The sequence below is a fragment of the Salvia splendens genome, unplaced genomic scaffold (assembly GCF_004379255.2).
Source record: "Salvia splendens isolate huo1 unplaced genomic scaffold, SspV2 ctg874, whole genome shotgun sequence".
Taxonomy (NCBI): Eukaryota; Viridiplantae; Streptophyta; class Magnoliopsida; order Lamiales; family Lamiaceae; genus Salvia; species Salvia splendens.
In genome coordinates, this window is record NW_024599558.1 from 1 (window position 1) to 20,561 (window position 20,561).

General features: G+C 39.6%; 3 pseudogenes; 1 reads left to right on the forward strand and 2 right to left on the reverse strand.

Moving 5' to 3' along the window:
* Positions 1–9: 9 nt before the first annotated feature.
* On the reverse strand, positions 10–5,149 carry LOC121791686 (annotated as a pseudogene).
* A 3,882-nt stretch (positions 5,150–9,031) lies between these two features.
* Positions 9,032–11,047, forward strand: LOC121791687 (annotated as a pseudogene).
* Positions 11,048–16,122: 5,075 nt separating this feature from the next.
* LOC121791685 lies at positions 16,123–18,698 on the reverse strand (annotated as a pseudogene).
* Between the last annotated feature and the right edge of the window lie 1,863 nt (positions 18,699–20,561).

Consider the following 20,561-nt stretch of genomic DNA (forward strand, 5'->3'; position numbering starts at 1 on the left):
TTCAGTATATTTACGTTGCTTCAAACGAGCCATTATTGTTTCTTCAGTCAATCCAGTGGATACATTTCCGATGCGCTCCTCCAAGGCCAGAAGCTCCTGGGATTTGAAACACAAACAATTGTGTTTTTGACAAAAAAAAAAGAAAATTCTGAGTGAAGTGTAAAATGAACGTGACACGCCTCACCTCATAAGACATATTTGTCGACATCCAGTCTCATGTCCCGGTGACGGTCGTGTATATCACCATCCCGAAGAAGACCGAGTGATCAAGAAGCATCATATCCTAGCAAACGAGCATAGAAGATATTAAGTTTGGAAATTTCAACTGCATTTTTCTCATATTACAGCCTTGTTGTGGGAAACACGACCAGTGAATTTTTTGGACCTCGAATTGAGAAATACAAACAAAGAGGAGAATAACTAACCTCGAGTCTTAAGCCCTCTCCCTTCGCATGAGATCCAAGACATGGCGAATCTGCTAAAAATCGAAATTTAAACTACTAACTGCATTTTGCAACATGATATTTTCATATACTTCTCTTGAAATGTTCATTAGCATAAAATGCAGAAGTAGCAAAAACCTTACGAGAAAGATGAATCAAATGAGTGATCATAATCTAGAAACATCCACTCGACCAAGATAAAGCACAGCATAAGTAACATATAATAAGCACATTGTATATTATCAATCAATGTTATCAGAAAAGAACTAGGTCCAACTAGTATTAGACTGTCAAAGAGTATGAGCTTTCATACTTTTCATTTGCTATACTCACACTTTATTAATTCTTATGCAACTTTTCACCAAGTCTAGATAGTTTGTTTGTCTAATGTGTAGCGCTAGAACAGCGTAAAAAAGATTGGGGTTTATTGTACTTGGGAACATTTTAATGGTGGTATTGCGGGTGCCATTGTAATTGCAACATTTAAATGTCATGTAAAAATTACAATCTAGGATAAAGCTTGTGTGCAGTTAGATTTATCATACATATATGAGACAACCATGAGGTGTGAAATAAACTCACACAATTAGTAGTGAGTTAAGATACATTTTACTCTCAAGAATGATCAATTTTTTTAATTCTCAATGGAGGTGCAAAATTTGTTTGTAAATATTTCAATTTTATATATCAAATGAATACGTAGTAATGGAACTTCAATCCACAAAAGCAAGATGTAATCTACGTCGCATATTCTCTAGTGCCTTGCACAGTCATCTAGCTATACCATTGCGATCGAATAGTTACTTTCAAGAAAACTAGCAAAATGAAACTATTCTGTCATAAACTTACACTAGTAATTGAAAAAAATTAATTATAGTGTATTAATGTATATACATAAGTTAATGATATGGGAAGGGTACTCGTTGGGTAAACAAGACCTATTACCCCAACCTCTAACCAATTGGCTTTAAGAATTTCTTCTGTGTCCCAAACCTAATTAGTTCGCCCAAACACACTTCAAGTAGGCCTACGACATGCTTTACTCGTACCCATATACATCACTAACCATGATAGCAAATCAGATATCATACCCAAGTCAGATATACATGCAAACTACCACTGCAGCATGAGTAAAATGAAAAAACATCATGGGAGGCTGTGACATGATTCATGCACGACTATTCACACTTGACAATTGCATAAGAATGAGAATACAGATATTTAACACATAAATGTACCTCGGACATCGCACTGCCTCTTCCTTCACTATCATTAGCCATGCTCCGAAGCGAATGAGGTGAAGCAAAAGACTATCTAGGTGTCTCTCCAACAATGCTGACCTTGTGTTTGATCCAGATGGAAGCCCTGTTTCTTGTGACGTACCGGGCGCTGTGCTACTTTGACCTCCAGGCTCGGTACCTGCTGCAGATAATAGAGATCTTCGAACAATTTCAGATAATCTACGAGGATGTTGTGGATAGCTCCTATGAGACCAAGTAGGTGAAGGTAAAGACAAATTAATCCCTGAAGTGGAGCCTGCCCGAGAAGGAGGTGCGGCATTCCCAGCAGCGTAGTTAACCCCACTGGATAAGTTCCAGTTTGGAGGTTGTTGAGACGAACCCCCCATCTCACTAAGGGGAATAAACATAGGATGCTCTGAAATGCTTCTGGGAATATTTGAAATAGATTCTTCGTAAAGCATAGGATCCCTCTCCCTTTCTAGAGATATACCAGCAGAAGATGAATTGTTCGTTCTTGAGCTAGAGGCTCCACTCCATCTAGAATGAGGATTTTGACGAACAGGAATATGCTGGAGAATTGATTGACCATGACGACTTTCATTCTCCACAGGAGGGTTTGGGTTTAAGTCGAGCAGACGATTTCGAAGAAATACCCTTGATGAATGCCTTGAAGAGGAAGGCGCATTTGCTTCTCTTGGTAATGGGGCACCAGGTGCGTGACCCAATTGATGAATGTTACTGAAGCGCAAGCGTAAGTTTCTGCGAGAACTTCCAGCAGTTTCTCTAGCATTTGTAGGCAAAGGATTTGAGGAAACAGCTTCTCCAACTTCAAGCCGAATCCTTGAGTTTCGGTGCTCTGACACATTGCTGATGACAGGGTTATTTGTCGGTGGAGTTGACATACCTATAGTACTAGCAGAAATCTGAGGAGGGGCAGACGCTACAGCATGCCGCTGACTTCTTTCGGCATGTTCGAAACAATTTGAACTTCCTGCTCCAGAAGACTGTCCAACTTGTACATCAAGGGCTTTTCTCTTGCAAGATAAACGTCGACCATCCAAAGAACGACACCCGGGAGACATACCAAGAGCATCAGAGGAGCTACCAGTAGATGGCATTTTCTCATTCGATGATCCAACAGATATGTGTCTATTGGGATGCTCAATTTCCTGAAAGTCGCCATCATCTTGGCCTCCAAACTCCGAACACATGTTAAGGTCCTGAGTGATAGAATCAGGTGCAGCAATCTGCAAAAGGGAGATGTTTGATGTCTGATTGTCTTGCCCATTGCCAACAACATTATCCACTGGAGCAATATTAGATGATTCAAACTGACATTCATCCAAGTCGAGAGCAGCTCGAGAGGGGACACTCCATCTGTGCTCTCTTTTTCGCTCGCTACAATCAGATTGAGATTGTGCAGCACCAGAACTAGTTTCACCTGAACTCCACTGACTGTGCCCTATATGATGCGAATACTGAGTGTTGGTCTCACTTGATGGAATTTTGTACTCTGGTAGCCGAGCTTCTGCAGAAGTCTGCATATTATTCCAAGGCACTTGGGAATCTATGCCGGCATCAGTTGACGTAGAACCATGATCAAAACTTAGATTTTCGGGCAATGTACTAACAGAATTCCTTTGCCCTTGCATTAGGGCTCCCAATGAGTATATCCAAATAATAAAAAACAGATGTATGGACGACTGATTATCTAGAACTTCTGTTCTCAGAGAACCTGCAAGAATAAACACAAAAGGAGAGGACCATGTAAGTGCTTGAGAAATTTGCAGAAGCAAGATGTGCCTTGTAGCATAGTAAAATGAAAGAGCTAAAAAACAAATAAATCAGAAAAACAAGAAAGGGTTAACTGAAATTAGAAATAACATTGCTCAATCAAATAGCAGTATATCACCACCGGTACAAGTATTGAGATCTCCCATTAAGATGTTTATGGGTTTTCTGCTGAATACTAGGTTCTTTTTATGTTAAATAGCTGGCATGGTTTTCACCATGTTTAGGTAGCGACTAGAAGCTCATTTTTAAGATGACTTTTCACATATCGACGTTTTCACAACTGACCAATGCCAGAAGGTCACAAAATTTACTTAGCTTTATCTTATGCTTCCGAGGATCTTTATTTAAACATGCACCAACATCATATTCTGAGCAATGTGAAACCAGAGATATCAACAAGAATTTCCATTAAACATCATAAGATAAAGGGAAGAGCGATAAATGAAACAATATGCTAGCTAGCATAGGATTCAAAGAAGATTACTAGCTGAAGTGAAAAATGATATAGCCCCAAAATACAAATTCAGATTCTAACTTATGCAACAATATGAAATACAAAAGCTATGAGATATGAAGCCAAAAGTTAGAAATGATTTTTTAAAAACCTCACCAACTTAACACTAATGTAAAAGCAAAGAAAGTGAGCTAGAAGCATGACCAACCAAACAGCAACATTGAGCTATAGTTGTTCAAAGAAAAAGAGGAAACAAAACACACAAACACTCAAAGACGAATACAGAGTTTTGGAGGATTTCACTCTTTTATCACCAGTTTTAGCTGATGGTAAATCTACTAGTGTGAGGACAAGACACACTATTATGTTAGACAAATGAATAGGAACATGATATTAAACACTGTTGAGATTAATTAAAGACTCAATTTGCATCGAATGAATCCTCAACCAACCAGATATACATAGACCATCTTCTAAGAGCATAAACCAGAAATTAAGAAAGATTCTAAAGCAGTACTTATAAGTTATTCATAATTTCCTCAAGAAACAGACAGAAAAGATGCTAAACCCGTTCGTTTTTTTGCAAAATCAACCAAATAAAAGGGTGAATCCCATAAACCAAGAAAAAAAAACAGACCAAAAAAGACTCAATTTTTAACCAAGAAGAAACTAGTTTACATAGGATCAATCAAAGATCAAACAAGGATGAGAGAATCTGGCAATTTTACCAGTCAGAGAGAAGCAGATGAGGCCGTAGATCTATAGCGATACCTGAACAAAGCCAAAAACAATCATCAAATCAATGTTCCTCTAAATTAGCAAGCTTTTAATAGATGATTAAAAAAATCCATAGTCACCACCTCTCCCCTCCTTAGACAAAGCAGAAATGGCTGAGATGTGAACACAAACCTCAACTCAGACACAATATATAATCAAGAAAAGAAAAAAGGAGAATTCTGAAATAGACAGAGAGAGAGGGGGGTGGGGAATGAAACTGTTGGGTGGTGTGGTGTGAAAAATGAGAGATGGGTGGAGGGATTAATGAGGGCAGTAATCTTTAAGCTTTATTTTACTCAAAAACACCCCACCAATAAGCCCACAGCCATAGGGCCACAGGCGACATAATTTGAACACAAACCAACAGTGCCTAAATAAATGCAATCAACGAGCTAATTCCTCTCTCTCACGCTCGCAGCAGTTTCCATAGATGGGATGGAATACGAAATTAGAGTAAAGTGAAACAAGAAAACAGAATAATCAAAAGGGGAAAAAGATTAATAAAGATTGCAATTTTACGGTGGTGTAGTAATAATGGGTCTATGTTTTGTGAAATCAAGCTCACAAAATGACCTGTGTCAGCTGCCTGTTTGTTCAAAGACCGAGACCGCGCCGAATGCAAATGGCACATGATTTTTGGGTGTCTTTTTTATTTATGGTTTTCGAATTCCTCACGCCAAGCACCTCTCTCTTTCTCCCGCATTGGATTCATCACATGCTTGATGGATCTTTCCTTCTCTCACTTGTAAATGAGAAGGCCACTTGCTTGGAATATTAATCCTTGACTACAGATTAATGAATCCAAAATAGCTATTAAGTCTTTCCATATTTTTATCAGCATTGATAGTATTTCCTTTGCTACATTAAATGGCTAAAATTACTTAGTATTTCTATATCTTTCATATTAGTTAGGATCAATTTTTCTCAAAATTTGATCCTCCAATTAATCCTACGGCGTGATTTTTTGGGGAAGGGATCGCCCGCTGTGCACAAATGCACAGCAGGGAGTGTTGTTTCTCACATTTTAATAAAATAATAATATATTTATTTAATTTAATTTATTATTTATTTGATTATTTTATTCAATTGTGTGGAACAGCACTCCCTGCTGTGCATTTGTGCACAGCAGGGGATCCCTTCCCGATTTTTTGTTATGGAATAAAATTTTGATGATATCATCATAGTTACTTTGAATACTAATAGTTGATGATCGAGACAACTTGTTTAAGAGAAATATGTTAGAATCTACTCCCTCCGTCCCCCGTCAATTGACATTGTTTGATTTGTCACGAATTTTAAAAATATAGTGGAAAGAATTTAGTGAAATGTGAGTCTTACTTTTATATATTAATTTTATAATAAAATATATGTGGAATGAATTAGTAGAATGTAGGGTCTATTAACAAAAGTCGGGAATAAAATATAAGTGTGCCAATTAATTGGGGATGAACGGAAAATGAAATTAGTGCCAATTAGTGGGGGACGGAGGGGTTAGCTCAGACAATATAGTTTGACTGGGTCGTACAAGTGAAGAAAGTTTTCTTAAATGAAATAATCTACATTCCCAGTAGATGATCGCAGTATATTCATTTTCTCAACATCGATTCTCATTATTGAATGAGAAATAATGAATTGCAGTTTGCCACATTAATATGAATTAATGAGATATTAACGTGTTTGAAATGCTAAATTATTACTTGTAATAATTATGTGTGTAAAATCAATGATTTAAAGACTGCCAATAAAGAATGCTTCACTCGAACGATTTTTAGAACACAATCGATGCAACAAGAATTGATGCAAGAAACATAAAAACACAATGAGTTTACGTGGTTCGGCTCTTTCGAACCTACGTCCACGGGAGAATCACGAATCACTTTTATTCACTCTACTGAATTGCAAATACAATGAACAAATCGAACACTCAAACAAGAAGCTATACACTCAAGAATCAATGGTTCACTTTTCTCTATGAACTCACGGATCAAGAACAAACTCTCACCCTCACTAATTCCTCACAAAGATAGTGTATCTCTCTTCTCAGATGTGTTGATGCAGTTATTGTCTATCAACACTTAGCTCCAACCTCTTTTAAATCAGCTCAACCGCTCTTCACAACCGAAATAGCCGTTGTAACCGATTTTCAAACTCCTGCTTCATATTTTGCAATCCAGTCCTTGCCATTCATTTAAGTATCGACACTTGACAAATATCCACCTTGGATCTTGAACGAATAACACCCGATCATCTTCTCCAACCTTGCAAACCTCAGTACCTGACCAACTTCACTAGCTCCAAGCAATGCTTTAGTTTGGAACTAGGAATAGTTTTAGTCAACATTTCTGCAACATTCTCTTCAGTGGAAACCTTTTCAATCCTCACCTTTCCTTTGTTCACCTCATCTCTGATAAAGTGTAACTTCACACCCACATGCTTAGATCTCTCATGGAATGTTTGATGCTTGGACAAACATATTGCACTATTATTGTCACACATGATTGTCACTGCAGATTGATGTATTCCAAAATCTGATAGTATGCCCTTCAACCAGAAACTCTCCTTCACTGCCTCTGCCATAGCTATATACTCAGCCTCTGTTGTGGAAAGTGTTACTACTGGCTGCAAATTTGATTTTCAACTCACAGCCGAACCATAGAGACAAAACACATATCCTGACTGGGATTTTCTTGTGTCTTGACTCACTGCAAAGTCTGAGTCACAATATCCCATTATAGCTTCATTATCAAACTTCTGACCACCATCAAATAGAATGCCATAATCAGATGTGCCTCTGAGATACTTCAATATCCACTTCAAACTATGCCAATGCTCCATCCCAAGATCTGCCATGAATCTGCTAGTTACACTGATAGCATGACTGATATCCGGCCTTGAGCAAACCATTGTATACATGATGCTACCAACAATACTAGCATAGGGTATCTTAAGCATCTCCTTTCTCTGCTCATCTGTCTTTGGACACTGATCATATGACAATTTAAATTGTTGTGACAGTGGTATTGTCACTGTTTTGCTGTTGTTCATCTGGAATCTTTCCCGAAGCTTGTTGATGTATTCCTTCTGAGTGAGCCATAATTTCTTTTCTTTCCTATTTCTGATGATGTCCATGCCTAGGATCCTTTTAGCATCCCCTAAATCCTTCATATCAAACTCTGATTCTAGCTCATTCTTGATATCTTGAATCTCTGGCATTGTTGCTGCTGCAATCAGCATATCATCTACATAGAGTAATAAATAGACAATGGCTATCCCCTTGCTCTTCTTAATGAAGACACAACTGTCATATAGGAACTTCTCAAAACCCACTCTCTGTATGAACTCATCAAATCTGATGTACCACTGTCTAGAGCTTTGTCTCAGTCCATACAAGCTTCTTTTGAGTTGACAAACTTTATCTTCTTCTCCCTTCTTCACAAAGCCCTCCGGCTGCTCCATATATATTCTTTCTTCCAATTCTCCATTCAAGAAGGCTGTCTTCACATCCATCTGTTGAAGCTCTCAATCCTTGTGAGCAACAATGGCAAGCAAGATCCTTATGGAGCTGTGTTTGACCACATGAGAGAAGATTTCATTATAGTCTATCCCTTCTCTTTGTGTGAACCCTTTAGCTACCAGCCTTGCCTTGTATCTCACCTCATTGTTTTTGAAAGCCTCTATTTTCTTCTTATACACCCATTTGCAGCCTATGCATTTCTGATGCTTTGGTCTCAAAATCAGTATCCAGGTGTGATTCTTATAGAGTGAGTCAATTTCCTCTTGCATTGCTCTAAGCCATCTGTCATTCTCAGGACTCCCTCACTGCTTCTTTATAAGTTGAGGGCTCATCATACTCTCTTCTGCAACTGTAAGTGCATAGTAGAGCATGTCATAATCATTGTACCTTGAAGGGAGCTTGATCTGCCTTTTTGGCTTGTCCCTTGCTATAATATGGCTTTTCTGCCTCTCAATTGTCTCTCCTGTCTGAGCAATATCTGGAGTCTTGATACGAGACATATCTTCCATATCTCCCATAATTTAGTAATTAATATCTTTATAGTATATTTTGCTTAGTTGGTTAAGATTAGATTAGATTTACTTGTTGAGGATTCCACATTATAAATATGTGGGAATATTTCATAATTGACAATCAAAGAAATAAAATACATTTTACGTTAGTTTCTTTTTCTTTTACAATTCAAAACCCTAGTTCTTGTCGTTGTTGATCGTCGGGCAAAGGTTCCCGCGACTTCACGGAGGAATTCGTGCGAGGTTAAGGAGTACGTCCTTAACAACTGGCGCTTTCATTGTCGAACTCACCTTTCATGGCGAATCGAGCGGCAAATCGAACGGAACCAATTGCGGCGACTGCCGCTGGTGTAATTGTCAGGGGAGAGGCGCAATCTGCGTCGTCCTTGGCGATGAATTCACCAACGCTGGCGTTCGAGCATGTGCTAGCGTCGTTGGCCAGATTGGAAGCAAGAATTGATGAGTCGGAGCGACGAGCAGCCATCGGGCAACATCCGGCGCGACCAGATCCAGTCCCGCCAGATGAGAATTGGCGTCGGGAGAGACCTGACCCTGGACGGCAGACTGCAATCTTCACATCGGCAACAGCAACTTCGCCGAGGGACAGATTAGGGTTTGGCGGCGGAAGCCCTTCACTTGGACCGCTGCACGCTGCCCCACCTGGTGCGTCGCCGTGGGACCGATCCGGAGAAACCGTCGCTTCACATCAGCAACTAGAGTTCGTCGGCCCTTCAGCCAGGAACGCGATTCATCTGCCAAGAATGGAGCAGCAGCCGTGGGATCGTTTCGACGCTGGTGTCGAGGGTTTCCGGGGGCGCCTATCCACGGCATGGGATAAACCCGCACATAGGCTCGACGCTCAGCCGAGGGGTCTAGCGACGGAATGGGAGCGGTGCGGCGCAGGTAACGACAGCTTCCGGGCTCGACGACCGACTGCATGGGATAACCCCGCACACAGGTTCGAGGATCATCCGAGGCAAATGGCGACAGAGTGGGATCAGCCTCGTTATGATCATTACCGGGTGGAGAAGCCCTGTTATGAGAAGATGAGAGCCCCCATTTTCGATGGATTGGATTCGGCAAATTTGCGGGCAGTTCATGTCGATGAGAATCAGAAGATAGGGGCGGTAAGTAGCTGGCAAATACCTACTGAGATAACTGAGTTGAGAAAGAAGCATGATGCTGATGCTTTGCAAGTTTCATCAGTGTCAATTACCAATACTAATATTATAACTGAAAAAGGATCTGATCTTGTTAGCTTAAGCACACCTGCTACTAACACAGGGGGTCATGATGCCATAGCAGTTAGATCTTCAGGTGCATCTGCCTCATCTTCTGCACTGGATCTCATAAAAAAAAAGTTGCAAGATTATGGAATTCTCGATTCTAGTTCCTCCCCATTTGTGTCTGGTTCAGTTGCAGTAGAACTTAATGGCTCAAAACCAATGGAGGATACCATGAAATATATCCAAAATGATAATAAGGATAAGAACGGGGATGGTGACATATCCAATTCTTCTTCTGATTTTGAGGATGAAGAGGGAGGCCCCACCATGGAGGACTGTCTCCTCCAGTTCAAGGAGATGCTTAAGGAAAGGGGAGTGGCACCATTCTCAAAATGGGAGAAAGAACTTCCTAAAATAGTTTTTGATCCACGCTTTAAGGCCATTCCAGATCAAAGTGCACGAAGAGCTCTCTTTGAGCACTATGTTCGAACTCGTGCTGAAGAGGAACGAAAGGAAAAACGAGCGGATTAGAAGGCTGCTTTGGAGGTTTTCAAGCAGTTACTGGAAGAAGCGAAGGACATTGGGCAGAATACTGATTATCAAACATTTAAGAGGAGATGGGGTGAAGATCCTCGATTTCTGTCCTTGGACAGGAGAGAGAGGGAACATTTGTTAAATGAAAGGGTGTTACTTCTGAAAAGGAGTGCTCAAGAAAAAGCTCAAGCACATTGTGCTGTAAAGACATCTAATTTCAAGTCGCTGCTTAAGGATAGAGAAGACATTACATCTACTTCCAGGTGGTCAAAGGTGAAGGATAGCTTAAGAAGTGATCCCAGATACAAGTCAGTCAAGCACGAAGACAGGGAAAAGTTATTCAACGAATACGTAGCAGAACTACAGGCTACTGTAGAAGAGACTGCTCAGAAGGCAAAGGCAAAACAAGATGAGGAGGACGAGATCGTGATTTTGGAAGGGATGATAGAGCTCCAGAACAAGTTCAAAGTCGATCCGTTGGCGAATCTGGACGATGAAGGGAGACGTTCAGCTGTTCGTTGTGCGTTTGATCCTGGAGGAGACGTCTCTTAACATTTTTTGGCTATCAACTCTCGTCGTTGCTTCGTGGTTTCCACCTTGAGGACAAGGTGGATTTCAACCGTGGGGGAGTTGATACGAGACATATCTTCCATATCTCCCATAATTTAGTAATTAATATCTTTATAGTATATTTTGCTTAGTTGGTTAAGATTAGATTAGATTTACTTGTTGAGGATTCCACATTATAAATATGTGGGAATATTTCATAATTGACAATCAAAGAAATAAAATACATTTTACGTTAGTTTCTTTTTCTTTTACAATTCAAAACCCTAGTTCTTGTCGTTGTTGATCGTCGGGCAAAGGTTCCCGCGACTTCACGGAGGAATTCGTGCGAGGTTAAGGAGTACGTCCTTAACAAGTCTCCTCATCAGATTCTTCAACACGAGCATCCTTTTGTTAGGTCCAGTGAGCTCCACCTCAAACTGAGTAGTATCTGATATTTGCTGCTGGTATGGCATTTCATCTTCTCTAAATACCACATCCCTACTAATCACCACCTATCCCATGCCTTTTTCTGTACACCATAGCCTATAGCCCTTCACCCCTCTCTGATATCCCAGCACAACACATTTGAAGGCTCTGGGATCCAGCTTAGTTCTCTTAGCATGTGCATATGCTCTGGAGCCAAAACTCATTAGTTTTGTGTAGTCTCCTGCTGATCCATACCACCTCATATCTGGTGTATCATTATCAATAGAACTAGATGGGCATTTATTGATAAGCACCACAACTGTTGCAGCAGCCTCGGCCCATACATGCTTAGGCATGCCTGATGAAATGAGCATACTGTCCTGTTAGCTGTCTCAGCCACTCCATTCTGTTGGGGGTTGTGAGGAGCAGTTCTATGTCTCTTGATCCCCTTACTTTTGCAGAAACCATCAAATTTAGATGAGAGAAATTCTAGGCCATTGTCTGTCCTAAGACATTTCAGAACATCACCCTTCTCAGTCTCAACTTCAACACACCATTCCTGAAACTTAGTGAAGGCCTCAGACTTCTCCTTCATCACATAGAGCCAAATCTTCCTAGAGTAGTCATCTATTATAGAAAGGAAATACTTGCCTCCACCTATGCACTGAATTGGTGATGGTCCCCAGATATCAGCATGTGCATACTCCAGTGGCCTTGTTGAAGTGGTCTGCCAGTAGCATATGGCAGTTTCTTGTTCTTTCCAAGTATACACTCTTCACAGGATCTGAGCTCCCCTTCATCTGATTCTCCTTCAAGAGCTATCAGACCTTTCTTGGCAAGTTCCTTCAATCCACCATATCCCAGATGGCCAAGTGTATGATTCCAATCAATTAGTTTCAATCTTTCTACTGCATTTATCTGATCTGCATCAAGAGCCTTGGCTCTGAGATAATACAAATTGTTGACTCTCTCAGCCACCATGAGAATGTCAGTGCCCTTCAAAACCCTCATGAAACCAGCAGCTAGAATGGAAGTGAAACCCTTTCTCTCAAGCATTCCAAGAGATATCAGATTTCTCTTGATGGATGGGATATATCTGACTTCTGAAAGGATTTTCTGAGATCCATCTTCCATAAGCATTCTCACACATCCTATGCCTTTCACCTGGCATACCTGATTGTTTCCTAACAGCACAGAACCAGTGGCATCTTGAAGGTCCATGAGCCATCTTTTCTTGGATGTCATGTGAAAGCTGCAACCAGAGTCCATCACCCAGACATCTGGTGCCTCATCCTCAGTCACATTCATGACCTGAGCAACCTCCACTTCTTGAGTAACATCAGCAGTATCCTGAGCATTATCTCCATTGGTTTGCTTTCTTTTCCAAGAGTAGCAATTCTTCTTTATATGCCCAGGTTTCTTGCAATAGTGACAAGACCTGGTTTCCTTATCATCTCCAGATCATTCTTTGAATGGCTTTGACTTCTTCTGGAATTTCTTTTTCCCAGCTTTCTTTGGATCATGTCTGATGTTTAGACTTTCACTGGCTAGATCAGTGACTTTCTCAACCACCTTCTGGAACTCTTTCATTTTGAGTGCAGAATGCACCTCTTCATAAGTGACTTTGGAATCTCTCCTAAGCAGTATTGCATCTTTGAATTACTTGAAGCTTTCAGGCAAAGAATTGAGGAGCATGAGTGCCTTATCCTCATCCTTGATCACCTCTTCTATATTCTCAAGATCATCCACACACTTGGAAAACTCCTCAAGTTGTTCTCCATATTGACTCTGAAAACTTGAATGTGAACAGCTTCTGCTTGAGCAAGAGCCTGTTGGTGAGAGATTTAGTCATATACAATGACTCTAGCTTAGCCCATACACCAGCCGTGGTTTCTTCTTTTGAAACCTCTCTCAACACCCTATCACTGAGGCTTAGGATCAGGGTGCTGTAGGCTCGATCATGAAGTTCTTGAGCCTTAACATCACCCTTTTCTTCATCCGCATCGCCCTTGCTCTTCAACACATTCCATAGACCCTGCTGCATAAGAATGGCCTTCATCTTCAAGCGCCATAGGCCAAAATCATTCTTGCCTGTGAACTTCTCCATATCAAACTTCGCAGTTGTCATCTCGTGGAATTACTCTTTCCCACAGACGACGTCAATTTGTAAATCAATGATTCAAAGACTGCCAATGAAGAATGCTTCACTCGAACGATTTTTAGAACACAATCGATGCAGCAAGAATTGATGCAAGAAACATAAAAACACAATGAGTTTACGTGGTTCGGCTCTTTCGAACCTACGTCCACGGGAGAATCACGAATCACTTTTATTCACTCTACTAAATTGCAAATACAATGAACAAATCGAACACTCAAACAAGAAGCTATACACTCAAGAATCAATGGCTCACTATTCTCTATGAACTCACAGATCAAGAACAAACTCTCACCCTCACTAATTCCTCACAAAGATAGTGTATCTCTCTTCTCAGATGTGTTGATGCAGTTATTATCTATCAACACTTAGCTCCAACCTCTTTTAAATCAGCTCAACCGCTCTTCACAACCGAAATAGCCGTTGTAACCGATTTCAAACTTCTGCTTCATATTTTGCAATCCAGTCCCTGATCTTCTTTGGCCATTCATTTAAGTATCCACACTTAACAATGTGCGCAAGTGATGGGTTTGTAATTTGTAAATCCTACTCACACACACGCTTAACTATCGCCTACCTCACTGCGACCGTGTGTTGCGAGTTGGGCTCGGTGTCTTGGATCTTGGACTTGGAGTTTGGATCTTGGACCTTGGTCTTTGCATTGTTCTTTGGGTATGGTCGACTGGGGCTTTGTTCGGGCCCCAATGTAATCTTTTTGGACAACGAAAATGCACCAAATGGCTCATATTTGCGCACATAGTAGTCCATGCACGTTTTTTGAACGAACAACGGTGTTAGACATGTCTAGATACATCAAGTCATATTCACACTTTGCAAGCGTCCAACATATTTGTGAATGACGCTTGAAACGTCGTAATTTCATGCCATTACGCGCCAATCGTGGCAAACTCGACTTTACTTCAAGTCCAAATGATCCCCAATCAACTTATACGCAAATATTTTGAATATCAAGTATGTAGAATTGAATATGACTATATGAGTATATGTTAATGCACTCTAATTATCCGCCAACTAAATCAATTTAGGGCATTTACAATATGAATATCTACTCATATTTTCAACTTAAATGAAATGTAGTTTACCCTTCACAACAACAATCAATTGATACCACGTAACAAATGAAGAAATAATATAAAAACTAGTAGTAACATTTAATAGAAGAATAATTTAAGATGCAATGTTCAGAATTATTGGGTTGATTATTTTTTTATTATTACATTTTTAAACTTGAATTAGTTTATTAAAATGTTAGGCCGCTTCAGTATTTCTTGATTCACATACTGTCTTTGGTACCTTAATGAATAGAGCTCAGAAAAAACTCCAACATGAAAAAGATCAAGCTTGTATACCAGCATTATCAATGTGTCTACTTTAAAGATTTTACAGTAACATATCGTGCAATCATGATTTACAAATCAATGTAGTAACACTTACCATTAGAGAAATGTAACAGATTTTTAGTTAATCCACAAGAGTCCCAAGAACTGGTCGGATGCAGGTAATCGCATTGAATATTCAGAATATCTACAAGTCTCAACAGATTGGGTTATCAATATTGGGTATTTGAGATACCCGCAAAACAAATCGGGTCGGGTCGGGTCGGGTGCGGATACCCAAAAAAACCCAATTAGACTACTCGCTAGGGGAGTAAGTACTGATTTTGGTTTGGTGGGCCCAATTAAACCTATCTTGTTCAGTTAGATAATGTACTACTAGTACTAGTATTTCACTACTATTTCTCCTTGTGTCGTGGGTTACAATTCGTTTTCGCAGCATCATTATTAATTATTTCGACTTATCAAACTAAGTAGCATGCTGTATAAAATGTTGAAACACAAATACACATTACAAAATGTTGAAACACAAATACACATTACAAAACAAAACACACGCAAAATATAACAATCTTATATACTAAGCCGTATCATTTAAAACATATTGCAATTTAAAATAAACAAAAAAGTCAACACTCACCCCCGCAGCTTATGAGTTTACCCAATTTTGGAGCCCAATAAAAGCCTCAAATAATAAATGGACAATGGTTAAATCACCCCAAATAATGCAAACTATTATCAGCTTATCTCAAAAAATCATATACAATAATAGAATAGTGATAAAATGCAAACTGTACAAACTCCAAACTATGATCTGAACCGTCAGAAAATGTAAGTAGATGTCAAAATAATAGCAACATAAAATGTCAACACTGTCTCAACACATTTTCAACACAACATCAACCGTTGAATTCTTTAACGATCTAGATCATAATTTGAAATTTGTACAATATTTAGAGTTTACATTTAATTATGTCTCATCAATAATATCTTATTAATATGTATCCATACCTATATAAAGTATATGGCAAATTTTATCAAAATATTCCAAATATTTGGGTATAAGTTGATTGGGCTTGGGGCTTTGGAGCAGGAATTGGGCTTACACCGATCCTAAATGAACTTTATTGACAAGCCGATTGAGATAAAAGGAAATTGGCCCTTATATAATACGATAAACATATAAAATCAGTACAGAAGAAGGGAGAGAAGGAAATATATCGTCCAAACTCTCTCAACTAACTTATTAGAAAACCACAGAAAAGAGAAAGGCAATGTTACAAAAACTAGCCGTAATTATCAACTCCGCCGGAAATGACAATCGGACTTCTTACAGTATACTTGCCGGTCTCCTCGGTCCACGTCAGCGACCCATGTCTGACCCCCGTCTCAATATCTCCTATATACCGAATGCTCAACGAATAGCTCTGCTTCTCATATTTATTCCCGAAAACCAGAGTCGTCGGCGTTACCGTCACCGTCGAATTCTCCGGTTTCTCAAGTTTCATTCTATACGTGGCCGCACCACTACCAACATTCGTCAAAGTCCGCTTGAACCTTTTAGTCAACGTCACTCCTCTCTGGTCGAAGTTATACAGCGCTATGAACGAAGGGTAGTTCAGATCCGGCGACGGCCTCGAGCAATTGTAGCTCGACCTTATGATCCCCCGAATCTGCTCGCGAGTGAAGTTCATCGAGCAGACTAGGTCTACAGATCTTGAGGCGTGTGGTCGTAGACAAGACCTGGATCAAGCGCCCGGTTCGGATCTACCTGACCCGACCCAATCCCAGTGGGGAAGCTATACTAGGAGTGGCGAAGCCCGCCTGCTTGATTGGCTGTTTTGTCGCATCCAGATGATTAGCAGTTGTCATCATCGCCGACTGTATAGCTGCCGGGCTCCACTCTGGGTGCGCGGCCTTTAAAAGGCCGCGACCCCGGAGATGTGAGGGGCGGCCATCGATGTGCCGGACACTAGAGCGTAATCCGTTGATAGGAAGAAATTGTCTCCAACTTGTGGACCAGGGCCGATAGGACTGTACGCGGCTAAAATTAGCACTCCCGGCGCCATAATGTCGGGCTTCAGGATCTCCTGGTAGGTCTGGGAGGGGCCTCTGGATGAGGATCCGGATAGGCCTGGAGCTGCCACGCCCCGTGGCAGATTTGGCCCGGTTATTGTTTGCTGGAAATCTATAGTTGCAGTTGGTGAACCACTGGTGGTTGCGTACTCGATCAATTCTACGGCTTGTTCTCGGCTGATCACGGTCCCCGGGAAAGGAAAATACGTTGATCTGAGTAGGCTCGTATCTTCTGAAATTATGACAGCTGCTGCAACGTTTGAGTTGGAACCGATCAGATAGTGCATTGTGAAAAAGAAACTTTCAGTTCCATCAGTGATAGTTTGGTCATCGTCACTAACACTGCAGACGACGATTCGGCGTAGATTCGACTGTGACAGTACTTCAGTAGAGTTGCAGACAGAGAGGGTCTGGTTATAGATGAGAGGCAAGTTGATGACAGAGGCCCTTAGCGGAAACATGGTAAATCCGGTGATGGTTTTGCCGTTTCCGAGTGTGATCGTCCCTGCAAACCATCGGTCAATGGTCCCAGATGCCACCACAAACTCCCAAGGGATCCCGTTTCTAATTGTGGCGATGCTGTAGCCTGTGTTTCCTGCGGATTTACAAACGACGATCCCCTTTTCCCTGGCACCGAAGGTAGCTGTTGCGATTGGATTGTCAAACAGACTGGCTGCTTCGTATCGTAAGGATATGGATATTATATGAACACCATCTGCGACGGCCTGGTCGATGCAGGCTAATGTGTCGGCATCATTGCTTCCGGTCTTGTATGCTGCAATCCTAGCTCTTGGGGCAACTCCCCTTGCAGTTCCAGGGGCATATCCGAAGTAGGAGACATTGTTCACAAAATTCCCGGCAGCTATGGACGCGACATGGGTGCCGTGGCCATTGGTGTCCCTAGCTGAAATAAAGAATCTCTCTGGATCTTCTGCCCGAGATGCTGCATCGAAAAATCTGGCTCCGATGAGTTTCTTGTTGCATAGTGATGAATTGAAATCTGGTCCTTGTTGGCAGATTCCCTTCCACCCGGGAGGGATTTCCGTCATCCCGTCATCGTTGAAGCTCGGGCTCTCTGGCCAGATGCCGCTGTCGATGATGCCGATGATCACATCCTTTCCGTAGTGGGAAGCAGGCCAGAGTCCGGTGGCGGTGCTGAGGCCGAGGAAATTGACGGAATGTGTGGTGTCAAAAGTGACAGCTTTGCTTACGGAGGCGGAAACAAACCCTTCAGACTTCTTTAGAGCCTGCAATTCGTCTGTGGACAATACAGCGCTGAATCCATGGAAGGCGTGGTCGTAGGTGTAGAGGAGCTTCGCCTCTGCTGAAGTGGCAGATTTGAGGAGGGAAGAATACCAGTAATGGTGAGTGGAGAAGGCCTTGGGCATGGAGGGTTTATCCATGTGGATAATGTAGGTGGATCTTTTCGATGAAGCATGATTCGTCCATAGAAGAAATGAGAAGAGAATCAAACAAACTGAGAAAGGAAACTGCATTTTTGGGAGCTCTAACAGAGTACTATGAAACAGATGAATGGATTATATAGATCTTTGTAATATCTTATCCACATTGTATATAAATATTAACTATTTGTTCATGTGTAATTCAAATAATGTATGATGCAATCTAGCCAAAAATATCTTCATTTCAAAGAGAAATTTCCATACGATGCTTTTGTTAGTATTATACGATGCCTTTGTTAGTAGTATTAAAGATTATACAAAATCATTTTTTATAGAAATTAAGACTTTTCAACAATTGCAAGGATAAGAAGATTGAATAAAAGGCATTCATGAAAATTCTTGAAGACAGAGCATTTAATGTGGTAGACCACCTTCCCAACTGATAAATGAAAAATCTCTTTCTATGCCATTGATCTGGATTCTGGAGTTCATTTAGCTCTAGGGACTGGCCCAAGAATAAATGTTGTTAGAAACTTCAATGTAAAATATTCTATTTAATATGTATATTTTATATGTTATCATATAAAATACAATCAAAATTATAAAAAATGCATAAAATGTTAATACATAAACTTGTTTTTTTACTGATTCAATAATTGGTTACTTAAAGGAGATGAACAACCACTTTAATATTGTATTTTTTTATGAATCGTTCCATCTTCTATTAATACTAACTCAATTTTATTAATAATTTAAACTTTTGGAGGGTAAATTTAGTTTACATCATGTCATTGACATACATAGGATTGGAAAAGTCTCCAACACAATAAATTATTACAAAAATAGAGTTTTGCGATTTTAGTTTGGAATAAAAAAAATACTCCCCTACTTGTGCCATTTTTTTTCACAAGTTTTAAAAAAAATACCCCTCTCTCTCCTATAATAGATGTCAAATTTTATTTTTAGTTTGTTCCATAATAGATGTCACATTTACTTTTTTTAAAATAGTTCTCTCTCACAATAATATATAGTATATATTTTCTCTCTCTACTTAACACACAACAATATCTCTTAAAATTTCGTCATTACCCAAGTATGATATCTATTATGAAACAGATGGAGTAATAAATGGTACACTATTTTCACTCCGCAATTAATATACAAAACACGCATCTAAAAGGACGGAAGGAAGGTGTCTCAATGATATAACTTTGGATGGTGGGAGTTTGGTCCACCCCTTAAATCACTTTATCTTCCTGTATTTTTATGATTGGTTTCTCTCGATCTTCCTATCATATCCTGGCTTTTGTTGGAAAGTCTTAATATAAATATATACTTTTTCTATTTCAAAAAAGATGATCCATTTCTTGAGCGGCATAAGATTTCGTGCAATCTTATTTTATATGTTAAATAGAGAAAGTAAAGTAAGAAAGGAGAAATAAAGTAGAGATAAATATATTTTTATTTTAGTAATATAGTCCATTTTTATTGGGACTAATTAAAAAGAAAAAATGGATTATTACAATGAGACGTAGGGAACAACTAACAAAGGCACTAATATTTTAAAGTAGAATAGGAAAAGTCTCCAACACAATAAATTACTACAAAAATGAGTGTTGCGATACTGAATTCGAAAAGAAAAGAATAAATAATAAAAAAAATTGAACTTATTGATTAATTGTTTGCTGACGAAAAAGAAAAACTTACTAAATTCTTAACCCTCTCAACTTAAAACATAAATTTGCATTTTAGTTTAGAATAAAAAAAATACTCCCCTACCTGAGTATTACTTTTTGCACTCGTTTTAAAAAAATTACTTCTTCTCTCTTATAATATATGTCACACTTTCATTTTTAATTTGTTCCACAATTGATCTCACATTTCCTTTTTCTAAAATAATTCTTCTCACATTAGTATATGGTACTCCCTCCATCCCATTACAAGTGATGAATTTCTTTTGGACACGAGAATTAAGAAAAAATATATATTGAGTTAAAATGAAGAGAGTAAAGTATGAGAGATGAAAAAGTAAGAGAAATAAAAAGAGAATAAAGGAAGAAATCTATACATATATAAAAGTTGAGTTTTGAGGGCATTTT